The sequence below is a fragment of the Parus major genome, chromosome 1A, assembly GCF_001522545.3.
Source record: "Parus major isolate Abel chromosome 1A, Parus_major1.1, whole genome shotgun sequence".
Taxonomy (NCBI): Eukaryota; Metazoa; Chordata; class Aves; order Passeriformes; family Paridae; genus Parus; species Parus major.
In genome coordinates, this window is record NC_031773.1 from 24,770,518 (window position 1) to 24,789,836 (window position 19,319).

The window sequence follows — 19,319 nt, forward strand, 5'->3', positions numbered from 1 at the left end:
TAGGCATCACTGTAATTGTTTTTATATTTAGAGCTAAATTTTCTGAAATTTTTCCTACTTTTAATATAAACAGTTCTTGTGAGGATTTCTAAACCTGAGGCTATTGGCATGCACATTCATCACTGGCACATGCTCTCAGCTTCATCTTTTATTTTTGTTTCAGATCTCCCTTTGTCCTTTTGTTGTAGTGATAGATATCTGATATCTTCCTTCTCTCTCAGAAATTATCTTGTGTTAAAACCAGACAGTTTACTGCCTTTAATGATTTATGAAAGGCTTAGCAAACAGATGGATCATGTCTGGATTTATTCTGAATCATTTGGTCATGGTACCTCAACGCACATTTGTTAACTTCATATCCATCAGATGAAGATCCATAGAATAGTTAGGATTGAAAGCAACCTCAAAAATACTTTACTTTCAACTACCCTGCCATGGATATATGCAGAAACCCTCAAAATTTACTTTTCAGATATCAGTACAAGTCTCAGGGTTGGTGGACGTGAGATACAGCAATTTTTAGCAACTTCATTTCACATGTGGCCTTACATATTTACATATAGGTTTGTATCTGGATATCCCAAATTACAGAATTCTTCAATTCTAAGAAAACTTTCCTGCTACCTTTAAATGTAAAGATAATCCTCAATATTTGTCTTTCTAGAGTTGAATATTTTGAAAACTCAGTGCTGTCTTTGCCACCAACATGTAACATGCAAGGGAAAACAAGCATGTAAGGATGACTACCTCCACAGCAAACTGCAAGTGCAGTTTGTATGTGCACATGCAAAGGCAGGAAGGTTCACATGACAGATAAAATCTTGGTATACTTGTCCAAAAAATCCATGAATGGCAAAAAATGCTGAATTTAAGGATGGCTACATATTTTAATCTTTTCCATGACATCTTTTTACTGGTAACTGCTTCCTACAAGTATGTAAGCAGCACATTCACCCTCCAAAAAAAAAAAAAATGGATGAAAGATGATTCATCTTAACAAAAATTCTTTTTTGTCTGAATAAGACCAGTCCAGCCAATCTGGCCAGTTGTATGACTGGGCATTTGATGATATTCAGACAAGGACAGGTATATCATAAGTATTGGATCAAAGTGTTGAAATGTCTGAGAGCATTAGTGAAAAAGGAAACTCTGAAGTAACTCACACATTGTCCGTAAGCACATTTTGTTTCCTAGGTAACACCTGCCAGTGATAACGGTCACACATGCAGAGCTGCACTTGGAAGCCATTTGCTGTGTACAACTTTCACCGGTTGATAGCACTGCCTGGTTTTGAGTACCATTTTGGCAAAATATCTCTTAACTACAAAACAAACAAGTACATACAACATCTCTGAACGCTCTTGCAATTTGCACTGCAGCTACTAATTGTAAAAAAAACTATTTCAGTCACAATTAAATTGAAATATTTGGAAGTACTTTGGTCATTAGGCTGTTCTGGAGGCAAAATTCTAGATGCTTCTCGCTATTTGTAGATGAGGCTTGATAACAACACAGGATCCCCCACCTGAAAAAAAGCAGGAACTACCCACTAGATCTTTCTGTTACTCTTCTATTTATTAGTCTATAAATACATCCTGTGTAGTCAAAACAAGGGCTTTATGTGAGAAATTTAACTCTTGAGTTCTCATTTTTCCTAAAAGAATAAATTAAATATTCATTTAAACAGAAAGAAGTATTGTATCATAAAAATAATTCAGGAATGTGCAGGTCTAATGAATTGCGATGTACAATTTTATTCCACTTTACAATTAATTTTTCGCAGCAATTTAAGGTTTCTTTAAAATTAAATTTTTTTCTATCTAGGCAATAGAAGTTATTTTATTGTGCCCTATTGTCAATGAGAATTACATATTTAATTTAATAATTTTTACCTTATCACTTAAGTTCCAAGAGTGCTTTGCAAAATTTGTTTGCTTGTCTGTGTATGATTGCATATACAGTTATGCTTCTCCATAAATGAGACAGCATGATTAATATTAAAAACAATTTTAAGGCACTTCTATGATTTTTACTGTGATGAAAATATTGCCTCTTAATGAACCCTAATGAAACAGTACTTTACACACGGTGTGAAAAGTTGCCAAGAGGTGTAAACCAATTATTATGACAAAAAACATGAGTTTGGAAGAACCATTTATCTCATGAGGAACATGTGTGAAAAAGCAGAATGAAGAAATCCTTAGGGAAAAAATTAATTTTAATAAGCTTCCATGCATGCACAAAAACTGTGTAAATCTAGGCTCCATGTATAATGGGTAATACAGTAATCACCTAGAAACTTGAAATAAGAATCCTAAACAACTGTCTTGCCAGTGTGTGAACGAAGCCTAGTTGCCATTGCCAAATGACAATAATTTCATGCTGGGGATGACTCAGGTGCAGGCTCTGGACACATTCACCTCTCAGAGGCACATGCCTCCTCTCTGGACTACCCAGCCACTTGCAGCTATTCCTTTGATGCTCTGTTTTCCTTCCCTTTCGTGATTGCTTCCTTATGTCCTGTGGTGTTCTACACTGTCTGTGCAGTTTTTGTCATGGTTTACCACGAGGAAATGAGGGTTCAAATAAATATAGAACCTTGATAAAATTATTAATGCAATAAGGTAGAAAATGAAAAGGAAAAGCATTTCTAGAATCACTGATGCTTTTTGTCCTTGGCAGGCTCTATCTTCTTTTCAGGCTTGTCATTTTATGGCACCAGCAAAATCTTATTAGAAGGGGCACAGTATGCTAAGTAGGAAGGTGCTTGAAGTTTAACTGATACAACTGCCATGTACCTGGCAGACTAACTTTTCCTGATATATGAAGTACCCATGCACAGATCTTTACTGTGGAGGATCTGCCATGTGTGAAGTTCAGTCCCATGAACTGACTAATTCAAACCATGTGCATTCATAAAAAAAAGTATTGGGGTGTTTCTGACTAGAGACTTTACTGACAGAGTACAAATATCCTCTCTGTAAATATATATTCCTCTGTACACCATTGAGCAGTGGCAATGAGTTAATTCTTCTGAGGATCTTCTATCCATCTGATGTTTTCCACTTTATACAGTGGAAGAAGTTCAAAGGCTATTCTCTAACAACAAAGCAGTTCCTTTTCTACAGATGTGTAGAAGCAAGAGACTGTGTGCAGTGTAATGTAGGCAGGACACACTGAAAATACCCAGGAATATTTCAAATCTGGTCACCAATATGGATTATTCAATAGGAATAATGCAAGATACAAGAGTTCGTGAATATGAAAAGGTCAAAAGAAAAACAGAAATTAAATTCTGGTGGAAGAAAGTGCAAAGGAATTGTTCTATTTCAGCATAAATCCAGCCCTCCATTAGGAAGAGGTGATTTTTTTTTTTTTTTAAACTTGCTTATCCAGTTCCCATCAACACCATTTTGGACACTCCTATGTCACAGACTTCCTCACATATCTGCAAAATTCCTACTTGCAAAATTTCAGTCTCCTCCTAGACTTCCAAGAAATATTCCCTTATGTCTAGTATCTCCCAAGTATTTGTCCCCTTTACAATTTGTTAAGAAAAGTGGGACTGATAAAATTAAATGTAAACTGTTACATACTCAAGTGCAGTAAACAAAGACCATGCGGTCTAATATCAGTAATCAGTAGTAGATGAATCCTGTCTCAAGCATCCATAATTTTTCTTGAAGTTTGACCACACAGATATTAAGGCAGAGAAAATTATATTGGAGAATATATTTTCAATACTGTTCCTTCATCTTTCTCTCAATTTACTTAGCCCTGGAAAACTTCTCTGCCTGGAATCCAGAAGCTCTTGAAACCAGCTGGTCAAGGGCATCCAGTTGATCAGTACCACTAACATCCCCTAGTTGAAGTGCTTGAATGCCACTCGTGTGTTTTCTGGTCACTGATGTTGCCAAGTTTCATAAAAATGACCGTTTTTCTCTCTGCTTATTTTTCACTGTCTAGCTGTACTTTGTTTTTCCATAAATACGTTTTCTTTACCTTTTTTCTCACTCCTATCTACTCATCTTGTATGTGTGACTAATTTTAATTACTCTTGCATTCCCCTCTGGGAAGTGAACAGGAGGCTTGATATTGCTTTGGATTGGTGCCCAAAAGGAAAGGCCATTTTCATTGGCCACTTGTGTATTTTCAAATAAGAGAACATTAGTAAAATTGTGAAGCAAACCCAGCTCGGGAATGCAATAAACTGGAGAGGAAGAGCGTTCCATGCTTTTCTCACACAAGATGCAGGCAGGATGTGAAGCTTTGTCTGTACTCTACGTGATGAAGGTAGATCAGATGAAGTGGGACAAATCCAGTGTGGCCCATGTTCTGCTCAGTCATACCTTCACATGTCTGGGGTGTTACACAGTCCAGCTTCTGTTTTTCAGCTCTTAGCTGCCTCGTGCCATGGGATGTTGCATCCTCACAGCAAGGCACCTTTTTGTCCATCTTGTGTGTCTCCAACAGGCAGCAGCATGACTGCTGTGGCAAAGGAGATGAACTAGCTCACACAGCAGCTATGGCTTGCTGCATGTGACTGTCCTAGATGGGCATGTAGTCTAGACTGCCAGATGGGGAAAGAGGAACTAAAGTAGGAATTCACCACAAAGGAAGACATCTGAGTAGAATCTGAAGCTAAAAATATAATTTTTATTTATCTTAGCACGTTTCTCAAGCATTCCAATAGATAATTCACATTAAGAACAAAAAATGCCTCTGAAGCACAATGTCTTCATAGAAAAATGGAAAAGAAATTTGAATTGCTACATGAGAAGCATTGGAAATCACGAGAACTAAAACAAATGTATTGAGAAAAGTGGAATGTGCAACAGTGATTTCACTACAGTAAAATGGAGAGGACTTCTATGCATGTAAGTCTCAGAGATTTGGAGTAGCTGGGAAGCTTGCAGATATTTTAGCATATCATTAGTCTGTCATCAGCAACAATTTGTTAGCAGCTAGTCTATTATAAAAAGAAATAATTCATGGCCTTTGTGAGCCTGAATCAAATGTGATATCTTTCTAAATCAAAATAAACTCAATAAACGCTTATCTGCCAATTAACCTACTGGTAGCAGCACTGACTGATTACTTCTGTGACTATCTCAGTTTTCATGCTGGAGTGATAAAAAAGATTTACTAAAAAAAGATTTTTCATTTTTCATTTTTTTTCATTTGTTTGTTCATTTTCTGGTCAAGTTTCTCGCTAATGTTATTACAAACATGCATTTCTTTAAGGCAAAGTTTTAAGGGCCTTAAGATCAGAAAAATAATTTTTTAAAGGCTATCTCTAGAATCCCCCTTCTCTTTTCCTTCTAGCCTGCTCAATCACCTGGGAAGTATGAGAATTGTAAATACCGTCAATTTCTCCAGTAGAATTTCCTGTATGTTTACTGTTCTGCTCCTGACCATGACCAGCTGTAGTATAGTCTGACATATCTTTCAAGCCTGGCCCATGAATGGTTCTCCATTCATCTCCTCTTCAGTACATGATTTATTAGACACTGCTAGATCAAATCTAATGAATATGACTCTGGAAAAAAAGAAAAAAATCCTGCTTGAAATGGTCTTCCCAAAACCTCAGTGGTTTCTGTAGTCATTTGCCACGTGGGAAACACACTCAGATTTGTCTAAGGGGATATGAACTTTTATTTCCCAAGACACTTTGTAACCACTGGATTGTCAGATATCTTTAGGTGAAATACTCATCATAACAGTTTTCTCCACCTCTAATGTCAGCTTCTAATGTCCTTGGGCACTTAGTGTCCTAACCACTAAGTCACACATATATGAAGTTACGCTTTCTCTGGCTCCAAGAATATATAACCAGTCTACACAGATGGAATCAAAATGTTCCATTGCCCTCTGTCATAACTTGAATAATATGTTTCCTTAGGACATGATGTGAATTTAAATTATGAATGTCTGGTTTAAAAAAAAAAAAAAAAGCTTGTGTCACTATTGTTTCCTATGGTGTTTTGGAAGTGAGACCTATCAGAGTTTCTGAGGACTTATATATCTCAAAAAAGATTCTGAAAATTGCATTTTGAAGAGAAATGGCATCTTCTGTAAATAGTGTTCAGTACATGATGAATGCTCAGCCTGAAACACTGTCCCCATCCTTCAGCATTTCTGTAGGGAAGATTTTGCAATTGGGCCCATGATATCCTTCAAATCAAGCAGATGTCCTAAGAGAGTATTAGATATCCCAAACAAATATTATTCACGCAAATTCCTACACATCATTCTTTGCATTCTCTGCTCTTACAAGAGTTCTTGCTGCATTAAAAGTCATGAGAAGACTGGATAGAGTGTGATAGTAACATTGAATCACAGTTCATTTAGTATATTTAGTTCAAGTAACAAAAACTGTGCTCTGAAATACACATAACTTTCCTTTATAAGTAGATGAAAACTCTTCATTCTTAGCCAAATTAAAAAAAAATCATCAGAAAATTAATTATTGGCTCAGATAGGATAAATCAAAGATCTTCATTTAGAATGTACCTTCAAATGACCTCTATACAGGGAAGATTTACGTACAAAGGAACTAGTAACATTTATCAGGAAAAACCCCAAATCAAGGCACTGTGTAATTTATGTGCACTAAGTCCTCTACTGTTATGAAACAAGATGTTCAAGAAATTAAGTCAACTTGTCATGGAACAAACTTGAGTTTAGATGTGCCAGATTTTACAACTGCAGAACTCCCTCCTCCTTTAGCAGCATCGTACTCATAAAAGAGTTGGTTTTATTTATAGAGACAATTTTCCAGTTTGATCAATTGTGTTGGTAATGTTAAAAAGGAAATAATAAGTGCTGATTGAGAACAATTAATAGCTAATTTGACAAATTGTTTCAGGGGAAACAAGACACTACTTATTTTGTTGGTTCAGAAGGCATTAAAGTCAGTTCTTGAGAAGAAACAGTGATCTCAGAGTAAATGAGGGTTCTCTTCAACGCTTGCACTTAATGCTGAGGATGTTAGAGGATATGGTTAGTACCATTTGGTTTGTTATTCTAGGGTACTGCTGAGTACAAAGCCCTCTAATTTTTAAGGAGGGTAAGAAAAAATCTGGGCAGTGGTATTTCGAAGCCTTGTGGATATGGCACTTAGGGACATGGTTTAATGATCATCTTGGTAGAGCTGAATTAATGGTTGGATTAAATTATCTTAGAGGTCTTTTCCAGCCTAAACAACTCTGTGATTCTGTGATATGTTATAATCAAAGCTTTTTCATAGGTCTGATTTCTTCATGCCCAAAAAGGGGAAATGGGGCTTCAATTTTGCAAGCATCCCAACCAAAAAATGCTTCAAGAAAAAGGAAAGAAATTGAAGAGGTTTATCTCTCTAATATCAGCTGAATAAGTACAATTATTCTTGATTGCTATCAAACAATTGCTCTGATATTTGACTATCACGGATCAGCTATTACTGAAATACAGAAGATTTTGAAAGTCTTTTTTTTTTTGTCTGATTTCCTGCTGAATATTTGGACATTGAAATTTCTCTTTTTTACTTTATTTCTTTTCCTGCTCATTTTAGACTCAAAACAGTGTATTTCATACTTACTGGTTAAGCATTTCTAAGAGGAACCTGATACATGAGATTTAAGTGGATTAGTTTGTTGTTCACATTCTTATTTTTTCTTACTTTTTACCTTAGCATGCTAGTCTTTCAGCTCAGGAAACTGAAGTTGCCCATGCAGGATGATCCCATGTAAAAATTACACCTTCAGCACTCTTTGCATCACAGACTTAAAGGGGTCCATTTCCACATTACTGGATCAATGTAAAGAGTGTATAAGTTCATATTTTGAGGTCTTCTATAACATAAGGTAAACAGAAAGTGTCAACGTAGTGCTAAACCCACAACGTTTCAAAAGTCTCAAAGATAGGTGACACCATTCTACAGTAATTATATGATAATTTCTGAAATTCTTTTCTTTTAGTCAAGTTAAATTCTGTGAGTCATATTAAATTCTGTGTATTTTGTATATTCACATGTTATGTTTATTTGCCTCATTTTTCCATTGCAAATACCTATTTTACACAGCCTGGATCTCTCAGTTGCAGAAGTGTCACTCCTATTGTGTATTGGTATAACTGAAAGAACATTAGGATTTGTTGTGTAAATGTGAGAACCTGCCATCTGTTTGGCAATGGGAAGATAAAAACTGAGGGAAAACATTAGAGGTGTTAGAATACCTACCAGCTGGAAACTGAGGGAAAACATAGGAAGAAATAAAATATCTGCCAGTTGGAAGAAAGATACAGCTGGTTGCAAACTGCCTGCTTTAAGGGTGCAAATTCAGGCAGCCAGCTACAGAAAGACATGCTGGGAAATCGCTCCTAAAGACAGCCTTGAACTAGAAAATTAGTAGATCTAAAGAAATTGCTGGGAAGATGATCTTGAAAACATATTTTTTACTGCAGTGTAGCTACCATTTTTCTGACACATTATATGTCTATGATGTTTATATTACCAGGAAAAAAAAAAAGCCAGTAGAAAGTGATATTAAGGGAAGGAACAAAATAACTTTATAGGAAGAATTACAGGCCCACTGTCAACTCCACAGTGCTCTCTGTGTGGTTTGCTAATTAATAACTTCAAAAGCAAAGATAAACACTCTTTTGTTCCTGTTTATTTGATGATCTTGATTAATTAAACTACAAGTTTCCTTTAAAAAGTCTAGACTGCCTTTAATTATATTACTAAGTGTGGCACTTGTTCTTCAGTAGCATTACACAGTGCATGCAGCCAGTTTTGCTGATTGAAGAGTTTTAAAATATAAGGCAGGCTGTGTGGACATTTAGTAGCTGACTACAGCAAAATTGGTTAATGACTAGTATCATCTAAATGAGGCAGCAAGCTGAAAGGCTCATAATCTCTCCCCATGCACAAATTTTAATTAAATAATTATAATGTCCTTGTTGTAATTATTTATCAGTAACTATGCTCCTGAGTATTGTCTCTTTTACTTTCATCTGTTCTCTCAGCTCAGCTGTACAATGAAAAAATCAGTTTCAAAGATCTGGTATGATTAATTCTTATTACCGAGGGCCCTATTCTGCTGCCATTATTCAACCTGATTAGTGCTTTACTGCACAATTAGTCACGTTAAGTTCAACAGTTCTGCGTGTGTGCTAAGGCACTGCTCAAAGAGTGGCAGAATTGGACCCCAACTACTGACAAATTTGGGACTTAAGGTCTAAAATGTAAATTGGGTAAGATCCCAAGTCACATTTTCACCTTCTTGGTGAGAAGCCAGTCAAGAAAAGAGCTAGCCCTGTAAAGGCTTTTGGTACCTGTTCTTCCACCTGGGGACATGGAAAGAAGCTCGGCCACTACAACCTTTAGCTTCTGCTGAAGTATGGCTCCCATACTTCCTTTAAGCAGCTAAGTCAGACTTACTCATGTTTAAAATTATAGGTCTTGGCATCTCAGTAGTTATCAATATGATGCAGTTCTTAAAATTTAAATTGTTTCATCAAGCTATTTTCTTTTAATACATAAACTGTCTTCACATGTAAGCATGAGAGCATAAATACTCAAATCCCAAATACACAGATGTCTCCTGTGGTGACATAATAGGGACCAAATAACCAGAATAAGACCAAAATGATAAGCATTGACCTTGAGTATCTGAAAAATTTCTCATTAAAACTGACATCAACCTTGGGACACATTAAAACCTGAACATAATAAAGTTATATGTGCTGCATGAAGGAAAAGTAAAACATCAAGAGCTGCAGGGCAACTATTTTTAAATAAAAACAGTCTTTGTGGAATATGTAGGGATAATATTTTCTTGAATGGGTAGTGTAGGCAGTATGTTATTATAACACGTATGTCTTATGTGTCTGTGTTTAGAGACACAACAAGCAGTTCTGGACATAGGAATGTCTCACCATTCAAATTTTGAAAAGAAAAAGAATATTAGAATACCTCAAATTATATTATTATATTGCACAACTAAAAGTGTCAAAAACTATTATTCAGTGGTCTGCAATTATGACAAAATAGAAATGGCTTTGTAATCTGCATTTCTCAGAAATGCTGGCTAAGATACAATTACATGCAGAAAATAAAGAAAAAAAGACAACTTTATTCAGGGTATTCTGCAATAGTTAAGTTTACAAAAAAGATGGGGTTTACTCCATTTATGCAAGCTCTGTTAACAATTCAGAATTTCTTTCTCAAAACCCATCAGACTTGAAGACAGTACTGCGTTTGTATAGGGGACACTCAGATCACTCCTTTGGGCAAAGGATTTAAAAGTTACCATAGAACATGGAATGACCAAATGCAGTAAATATTTGTCTCTTCGATCCTAATACACAAACTCAAGAGGAAAGAATTGATTATTAAGCTGTACAAAATAATTAACTAGGAAAGGGAAAACAAGAATATTTATCAAATGGAGACATGACTTGTGTACTTAGACAAAGCCAGATTTCACAGAATATTCTGCAGGTAGATCCCAATTGGATCCAGCACATATCCTAATGCTGATGCATCTTCCTGGATAGTGTGGACAAGAAGGATCTCTTTCTTCCAGGTAATGATTATCTTTTCAGTCCCAAAAATTCATCCTAACAGTGACCTGAACAAAAAATATCATGGTGGGCAGTATCCCTTAGTGTCTGCTGGGTTGCCTGCTTAACACTCCTTTTAAGAAAGTTACACAAAAGGAAAAATGGATATCAATCTTCTTTTATACAGCTGGACTTCTCATGAGAAAAAAAAAAGTAATCTTTTGATAAAGTGAATTATAGTTTTTGATGACATTTTTTTTTAAAGGCTAATAATCAAAACAAACAGTATGAAATTCTTTGGCTGTATCAGGAAGAATAGGCTAAATAAGTGCCTGGGTCAAATGGACCACTAAAGTTATAATTAAAACTGACTAAGAGATTGTGGAGAAATTACATGAATTCTTTGTAATCAGTCTTCACTAATGAGTAAGAGGCAGACATTTCTAACTCAAGGTTAATTTTTACAGATGAGGTATTGTCAGAGAAAGTGGCCTCTGAATATGAGACATTTTAGCAACTAGATAAAGTTAATGGTAGAAAATCCCTGGGGCTGGATAATATTCATTTGAGAGTTTTAAAAAGGAAAAACAAAAAGTAGCTGAACTACTAACTAAAATAGGCAATACACCTCTAATAGCAGCAGCCATTCGTGAGGATTGATTTTTATCTAAGGGAAGAAAGAACAAAGGATGACCTTGGGAATTGCAGAAAAGGGAACAGTGTTTTATAACCACTGAAATTGTCCAAAACTATTTTCATAACCAGCCATTAAAGAACATTTTTAAAACTACCTAGGTATTAGTGCTATAAATGTATGGTACATTTTTAATTGATCTTTACATTTTCTCTGGGTGTAATTTTTATTTTTCCAACCTCACAAAAATTCAGGAAGGAAATCACAATATTTGGAGAGGAATACAAGTAGGTATAATTTATCTTGACTTGCAAATTCTTCTAACAATGTCCCTTGCCAAGGACTGTTGGCAAATATTAATGACAGCACATTGAGAACAAAGAATTCTGTCATGTGCCAAAAACAGTTTGGTGCATGGGATAAGGTTTGTGAGTCATCATCAGCCAGCCTATCTGAGTTATTTAAGATTTAACATGCTTTAAATTCACACATGTTCTGCAGGAAGGATGGTAATTTTTTCCAGGCAAGTTCTTTTTCTGCCATGAGAACTGTATCACTTAAAAAAACCCCCAAACCATCAGCAGCACCTTCAGCAACCTTTAGGAGAGCCCAGAATTTCCCAGGTGAACCCCTGAGCTGTGGAGCCCATTCCTGCCTGGAGAACACAAGATGAATACTCACTCCTCCTCACATCCAGTGGGATGTACTGAACTCAAGGGCAACAGAGCTGTGGGCTCAGATTTTAAAAATAAACTGCAGCCTGCAGGAACACAACTTCTGGAGGAGGGCATAGGCCAGGTTTTTGAAAAATTTGAGTGGAGATGGATTTGTCCCAAAAAAGAAAACAAAAGTACCAGCAAACATCTTCAAGCCAAAAATTCAGGATGTTCTTATGCTTTACCTCATTATTGAAGTTAAAGCCTCTGACTCTGGCTTTTTTCATGAAAGAAATATCCCTTTTAGGGGGGATATTTACTTTGCTAGTGATATTATATTGTTGGAGAATATTGCAGAAATAAAGATTGTGAAAGTAATGATGAATAATGGAGACAGGCTTATTCTGTAGCACATTAAATTATTAGGAATAATATGCAAAACTTTACACAGTGAATTACAAGATGAAAAATATTTCAAAAATAATTTTTCATTCCAAGCTCTCTCCTAACATACAGTCACTTGCAAAAGCAGTAGATTGATCCTGAAAGGTGATTTGCAGCTAAATCCCACATTTTCTGTGATTTTCTTTCCATTAGCAGAAGGATAAGTTTTGGCAGGTGGTATCTTGCTTTCTGTAATCACGGTTAAGTCTATGATAGTGTTTAGCAAAACAGTAACTATAGTTCCCACTGATTATTGACAACAGTGGGGGTAGAACAAAACTTCGGCATCGTAACAACCTCAATGCTAGTTTAAAGTGAACTTTTATATCTTTTACTAATGTTCAGAAAGAACTATTGTGTCTTTGTTACATGTATGGACTATTCTTGTTGCTAAGATATCAAAATATAAGTAACTAAGCTTTGATGTTTTCTTGTACTTGTATAGCTGAGATGTTCCTACTTTCAAAGAGAGGAGACAATAGTAAATTAAATTAGTTCTTAATATAACCACATCATGCTAAAGCTTTTGTCAGTTTAATTGTGTTTATTGAAAGTACGACTTCTTCATGTTGTAACCAAATAGACCAGTGAAACTTTCTAGGGCATTGCAGACCAGGCCAGAGTGACTTTTTCATTTACATGTTAATGGAGTCTGCTCCAGTAGAGTTAATTGAAGAACATGCATAAAGATTTGTTTGCTCTGTGGACAGATGCAATGGAAAAATCTGTTTAAAGCTGTACACTAGGGTATGAATATTGATGTGAATGGGAAAGTAAATTATTACAGGAAAGTAATTTTTATCACATACACAATATAGTTTGAATTCCATGGAGAGGAAAACGTATATGTGGTTTCATACATGCCTTAATTTCAAATAAGAGGCAGCAGTGATTAAGCAAGTAACATACTCTTTGTATCCCCTATTGTGTTTCCTGCAGTGTTTCTATATTTCTATTTCCAAATGTCAGTCTCAATTGTCAAGGTGGATAACTCAGGGGTGTGTGCAGTATGTCCCTGAAGCCTCTCTGAAAATGTCGGCTTGACCTATGTCTTTCCTTTTCCCTTCCATTTTCTCCATGTCTTCTTTAGAAGCCAAGTGAAAACAGAACAGCTTTCTTAAGGAACCATAAGAAAGCAAGTTTAGTAACAGATTTTTTGGAGGTGTAAGGGTGTTTTCCTGCCAGCTCGTTGGCCACAGCCCACCAAGAGATAGATAAGCCTTGAGCAGCCTTTTCCTACAAAGGAAAATGAAAGACCATAGGCTAGGGCTGAATGAATTTGAAGCTGACAGGAAAACTGTGGGTATTCACCCATTTGTGTGTATGGAGCTAGGAGAAAAAGATGAATTATTTAAATGAAGAAAAGGGGTCCAGACAAAAAACCCAACCCAAACAACCAAACAAACAACCAAACAAACAAAAATCCCAACTTGTGAATGCTGTTTAGACTGTTGCATTTTGGGACAATTCCTTTCAGAGAAACTGCTTTTAACTCTGGACAGATAAGAACTTAATTCGCTTGAGCAAATGTAAGAGTGAGCGCCATCTCAGAGGTCTTTTGATTCCAGCTGTCATTGCAGGAGGGTACAGATATCTTTCCTATGTCCTGTGCTCTATCTGGCACCCCCATATAGATATCTGAGGTACTCTGGAACCTCTAAAATGGCACTAGACACCTATGTTTAAGAAACATGGCTGTCTAGTTGAGCTGAGGATTAGATTTGGTTTGAGATTAAGACACCTGGATGTAGACATTTACACATAGCTGTTGGTACATGACCCAAGTACCTAAGTCCCAGGAAAAGGTCATAAAATCAGTGCTGAAATGTAGTGAAATTTGAGATAATCTTGGGCTTATCTGAGACATCCATGTAGGGCTGGCAGAAGTGACAGAGTTCTGAGACACTTAGGAGTGGAAGATAGAGGCCAGGTAAGTCTCCTTATGCATTGGAAATGCCAGTATCCAAGTTGGTTTAGTCAGCTAAACAGTGATTGTTATTTGGTATTTAGTGAAAACACAAATAACACAGTTTTGCTAAAATATAATTTCATTGTTTTCCCAGAAATTAGCAAATTACACATCATATCATTTTGATGTTTTATGTTTTCTCACTGCTCATAAATACAGTGTGGCTAACCACAGTATTGCCAAAGATATGTTCAGAAAAAAAACCAAAGATACATTTGGCATTGTTACTGAAATTGAGACATGAGTGCAATTCCATAGGTTGTTGAGACAAATTTCAAGCCCACTGATCCCATGAACTCCCAGAAAACCAGAAAGTGATCAAAATGCAATGATGTTCTTTGTTCTTTAACCTTATCTTCTGCAAGGGCAACAAGAAATAGTAAAACCTTAGAAGTGTCAAGGCAAACCACATGACATGAGAATTCCCATGGGCAGAAGAGAGGCTGAGAAAAAGTTTGTGCCACTATTGAGCTACTACAGTAGCAGCATGGTCCCTGCCATATGCTTCTGCTACCTCCTGGCACTTTCTTTGGAACTTACCTATCCCATGGAAATTAGATTTAAGAGCTTAAATTGGCAGTAAACTAAAATTTGCAAGGAGATGATCGGACATTTTTCTGCCAGTTTATTGAGTTGAACCAGTTGACTCCAGAGGTGGGCATGTGCCAAAGCTAGCACAAATGGAGAAGACTGGAACAATGGTAAAAATGTGACACTTTTCATAGCAGCTTGCTTTTAGGTGGACTAAAGTATCACCGTATATATAACCGTAGTCTCAGGTAGATAGGCCTGTTGTTTTTAAAACATTCTGGACCCTTGCAACATTCACAATATGCCTGTAGTATTATCTTTCCCAGTGGAAAAATGCTTCGAGTAATAAAAATTTCATGCTATTTGTTTTCTTTTTACAGATTTCTAATATATGGTGCTTTATGAAAGCTGATGAAAACCCTGAGTTGTAGGAGTGCCAAACTCATCAGACTGTCAGGTAAAGGATAGAAGATATGGGGAGTCTCACAGCGTGCCAAGCCCAAAGCCCAGACTCTGCAGTGTTCCCTTTGTAATGGAGCTCCCTCATCCTGCCTTGGAGGTATGTGGAGTGTGACTGTCACAACCTGGCTTTTACTCTGAGCAGCTGAAAACAGCACACCCTGTACACAAGCAAGCAGATAGGACTTCATAGTGAAACTGTGTGTGTGTGGGGAGGGTGTCCTGTTCATCACACTGCATCTTCACACTAATGTGTGTGTAATTTAGCTTCACATTTGTTACAATTTGCATGACTGGCAAGTTTTTACCGTATAAATTGTCTTTCACATATTTATTTCTGTAGCACACAGACCTAATAAGACTGAGTCAACAGGCTTGGAGCTGCTAATCTAGTCCTGTCAGATATGATGTTCTACAAACAGGATGTCTAGTTTCTTTGGACAGGAGCTGGATTTGTTGGATACCAACAGTTTGATTACTTTATGCAGTCTCCTAATAGCCAAAAGAAATTGGGAACACTAAGTAGCCTTTAATTTAGGGCAAACAAAGGTTAAAGTGGCAAAAAAGAAGAAAGAAACAACAGGACTGAAGCTCAAATAATACCTAAGATTTTTAATAGTATAACTCTGATGCAAATTTAGGTGTGTAATGAAAGTATACCCACCCTGGCTTTGCTGTCCCCACAAATTCTATGGCTGCACTGGGATCTTTTGGGTATCCTCATTAATACTGCTGCTTTAAGCACATTGATCAGTTTTCTGTGAAGAGAGACTACAGGAAACAGCCCCTAAACTTAGATCCTCTGCATCACACCTTATTTAGTTGCCTCAGGTAGCTTTAAACAGATGGTGTAAAACCCCTCTTTTCTATGTAAGCCAGTCAGTGGACCATTTGAAAACACACACGCTAACAGAGTCTACAAAACTGCAAGAGAGAACTTGGGGTCACTGCAAACCATGCTGTTTCCAGCATTTGCATCTAAACAACAGGCTCTCTGATGACACAGACTTAGAAGAAATACACTTATTTCACTGGACTACATAAAATTGATGGAAGAAATTAGCAGTAAAGAGTTTCCAGATCAGGGTTTGGCCTCTTGGGGGTAACAAAGTAGATTCTGAAAGATACAGAACAGCATTTCAGCAATTGGGTACCATGCTTTGCTAGGTTACTTAAGACATTACCAGTAATGTATTGCTTAGTTGTACCCATGTACACCATTAAAGTTATTCCAGTGTGGCATAGAGTGAGCAAGCTGAGGTCAAAATATGCCAGCTGGAGAATATTAGGGAAAAATGTTCCTTCAATTTCTGCTTAATGTTCTGATAAAAATAAAGAAGCCACTCTCTGGCACTATGGATGTGTTTACTTGCACTACATTATGACTACTCTTCTTTGACTTACATGGGCTCCTGCAATATCTCTTGCCATTTCCCATTCTTGAATTTTTCACATATTTTCCAGGAAGGAGCAGTTTATGTTCATGATGTTTCTTTTGCAGGAAAAAAGAATAAAAAAAAATATTATTAACTATAGCAAGATGTTACTGTAGTTGTTTTGGGGTTTTATTTTTACAATAAAACTATGTTAAAAGGAAAAAATTATATAAACACATAAGCCGCATTTGGCAATGGTATACATAAAAGTTTTATGGAGACAAAACCCTATAGGGTTCTTTTGGAGCTAATTATTCCAATATGCAAATTAAAATTGTGCATTATTCATTTTTGTCAAATAATTTTCATTTGCTTTGGTGTTCTTATAATAAAAATCTGCCAACAGGGTTTCCTCTTAACTCATCTAAGGAAGCCTGTGAAGAACACTCCATATTTAACTCTCTTTTAGATCACTGTGGCTTGAGAATACTTTTAATCTCTTTTCCATTTATAACTGTACTGCTTGACCTTTTTGCAGCAAGGTGTCTTGTATATAAAATGTCAAAGAGAGGATTATAGACATGGGACAAAGATATAGTTTAATTAAAAAAAGTCCTGTGAGACTGAAAAAGGTTACTGGCCCAGATCACAAATATTTAATGCCAGATTACTATTTATGATGTTAAAATAACAAAAAAGGGTTTATGGGTAACTTGTAATTGACCAACCTTTACAGGTGCATATGATAATATTAAGCTTCAAGTAATAACTTTCATATTAGCTTGGAAATTAGTTTTAAAAATTTAAGAAATATTTCCTTAATGTTTTCTGTGTATTATAGAACTATCTCTACAACATGAAATAGGTTAATGGTTGAAAGTCTGTTTCTAATTCAAAATGGTTCTGTAGGAAAGAATAAAATAAAGTGTGAATTTTTGAAATTTATTCACATGTTCTTTATTTTCCATCTCTGACATTTAAGCTTGTATAGGAGCATGGGCTCAATACTGAAGGAATGATTGAGAAAGACTAACCTAGATTTTGTTGCTGATTTTCCCCACAGAAGCAGTGAATACATTTCCAAGCTGAATGGTTCTACCAGGTTTCTCCACTTCTGTTCATTCCATGTGATAATGAGATGGAACAATTGTTTTTGTACTTCATAAACAAAGGGAAGGCCATGGACAAGTATTCCCAGAAAGAACCTAATTTACCAGTTAATGTATGAATCGAAATGAGTTCATGATGGTACTGACTGGATTTTGATTCAAGATTGGGTGTTAACAAATCAATGATCCAGCAATAGAGAAACAAGAAAATTTGAGGCCCAGTTTTAAGAGTAGAGCACCCACAGATCTCCTTGGTTTTCACCGACAAACTCATGGAAGCATCAGAGAAAACTGGCACACTATTTATACAACTACCTCAGTAAAGGTGCAGTAAATGCATTGTGTAGTGATAATTTGATTTTTATTTTTTAATATAAAACCAATTTTTGTGATTTTTGTTAAACTTCCTATATAAAAGTTGGCAAGCATAGATAGATAAAGTATAATACAGAATTTTCCTGGGTCTAAATATTTTTAGGGGAAAGTGAGGAAAAAGGGTAAGATGAAAAAATCCTTCTCCTGCATAGCAGTAGTAATAAGAATCTTCTATAAATATCCATGGTTGAGTTTGATTCTGGGCAGAAGTATTAGGAATATTATTTGAGAAAAATGCTACCAGAATTCCCATGAGAAGCCCTAAGTCACTGCAGGGCACTCTGGAATTTCTAGTCTGAATGGAAAAAAAGATCCTGTTAATAAGGGCACTGCTTAGTTCTGTTCTATTATGCCAGCTAGCACACTTCAATAATGATGATAGTATAGAAAGTGCAGGTAAAGAGAAGACTGGTGATGAGGATGAGGATTTGGAGAGCAGATTGACCAAAACGTGATGACAGTATTTACTCAGCACCCTGCTGGGTGAAGGCATACAATAATTTTTATCTTGTAGTTCTGTAGAGCTGATAAATGGAAAAGCAGATATTCTAAATAAACCTGTGTGGGTACTGCCTGCTTGGAGAGCAGCACATACCGTACAGACAGGATGATCCACCCCTGGAAATGTTCAAGGCCAGGCTGAATGGGGTCCTGTACAACATGATCTGGTGGGTGGCATCCCTGCCCAAGGCAGGGGGGATGGAACTAGGTGAACATAATGGTCTCTTACAACCCCCATTACATAGAGCAATACTTTCTATGATTTCAGAAAAAAAAATAAAATAAATCCTGAATATCTTAAGTCATTGTAGCATGATCTCAAGATTACACAGCAGTACTATAGTAAATAGATGTTAATAATTAAAGACTTGTAAGTAAACAGAAAATGTAATATGATGCAATATGGATTTTCCAGGATCATCACTGTGGTATTCTACTTTTATTAGAAGATAAATTTCATAAACAAAGGAAACATGATGGACATCATCTAAGAGGAGGTAAAAAATTAGGCACTGTTTCCTGTAGAAATTGATAGATAAGTTACAGAAGATGGGCATTAAAAAAGCAGTAAAGAAGACCGGGAAATGTGTGGGTCATTGTTAACACAGTCATGAAAGATGAGTTAGGAAAATTCTGCTTTTGAGTTCCTCCAGGTCACACTAACAAGTTGTGATTGATCTTCAGTATAATAAACCAGACTAACATACATTAAAACAACAA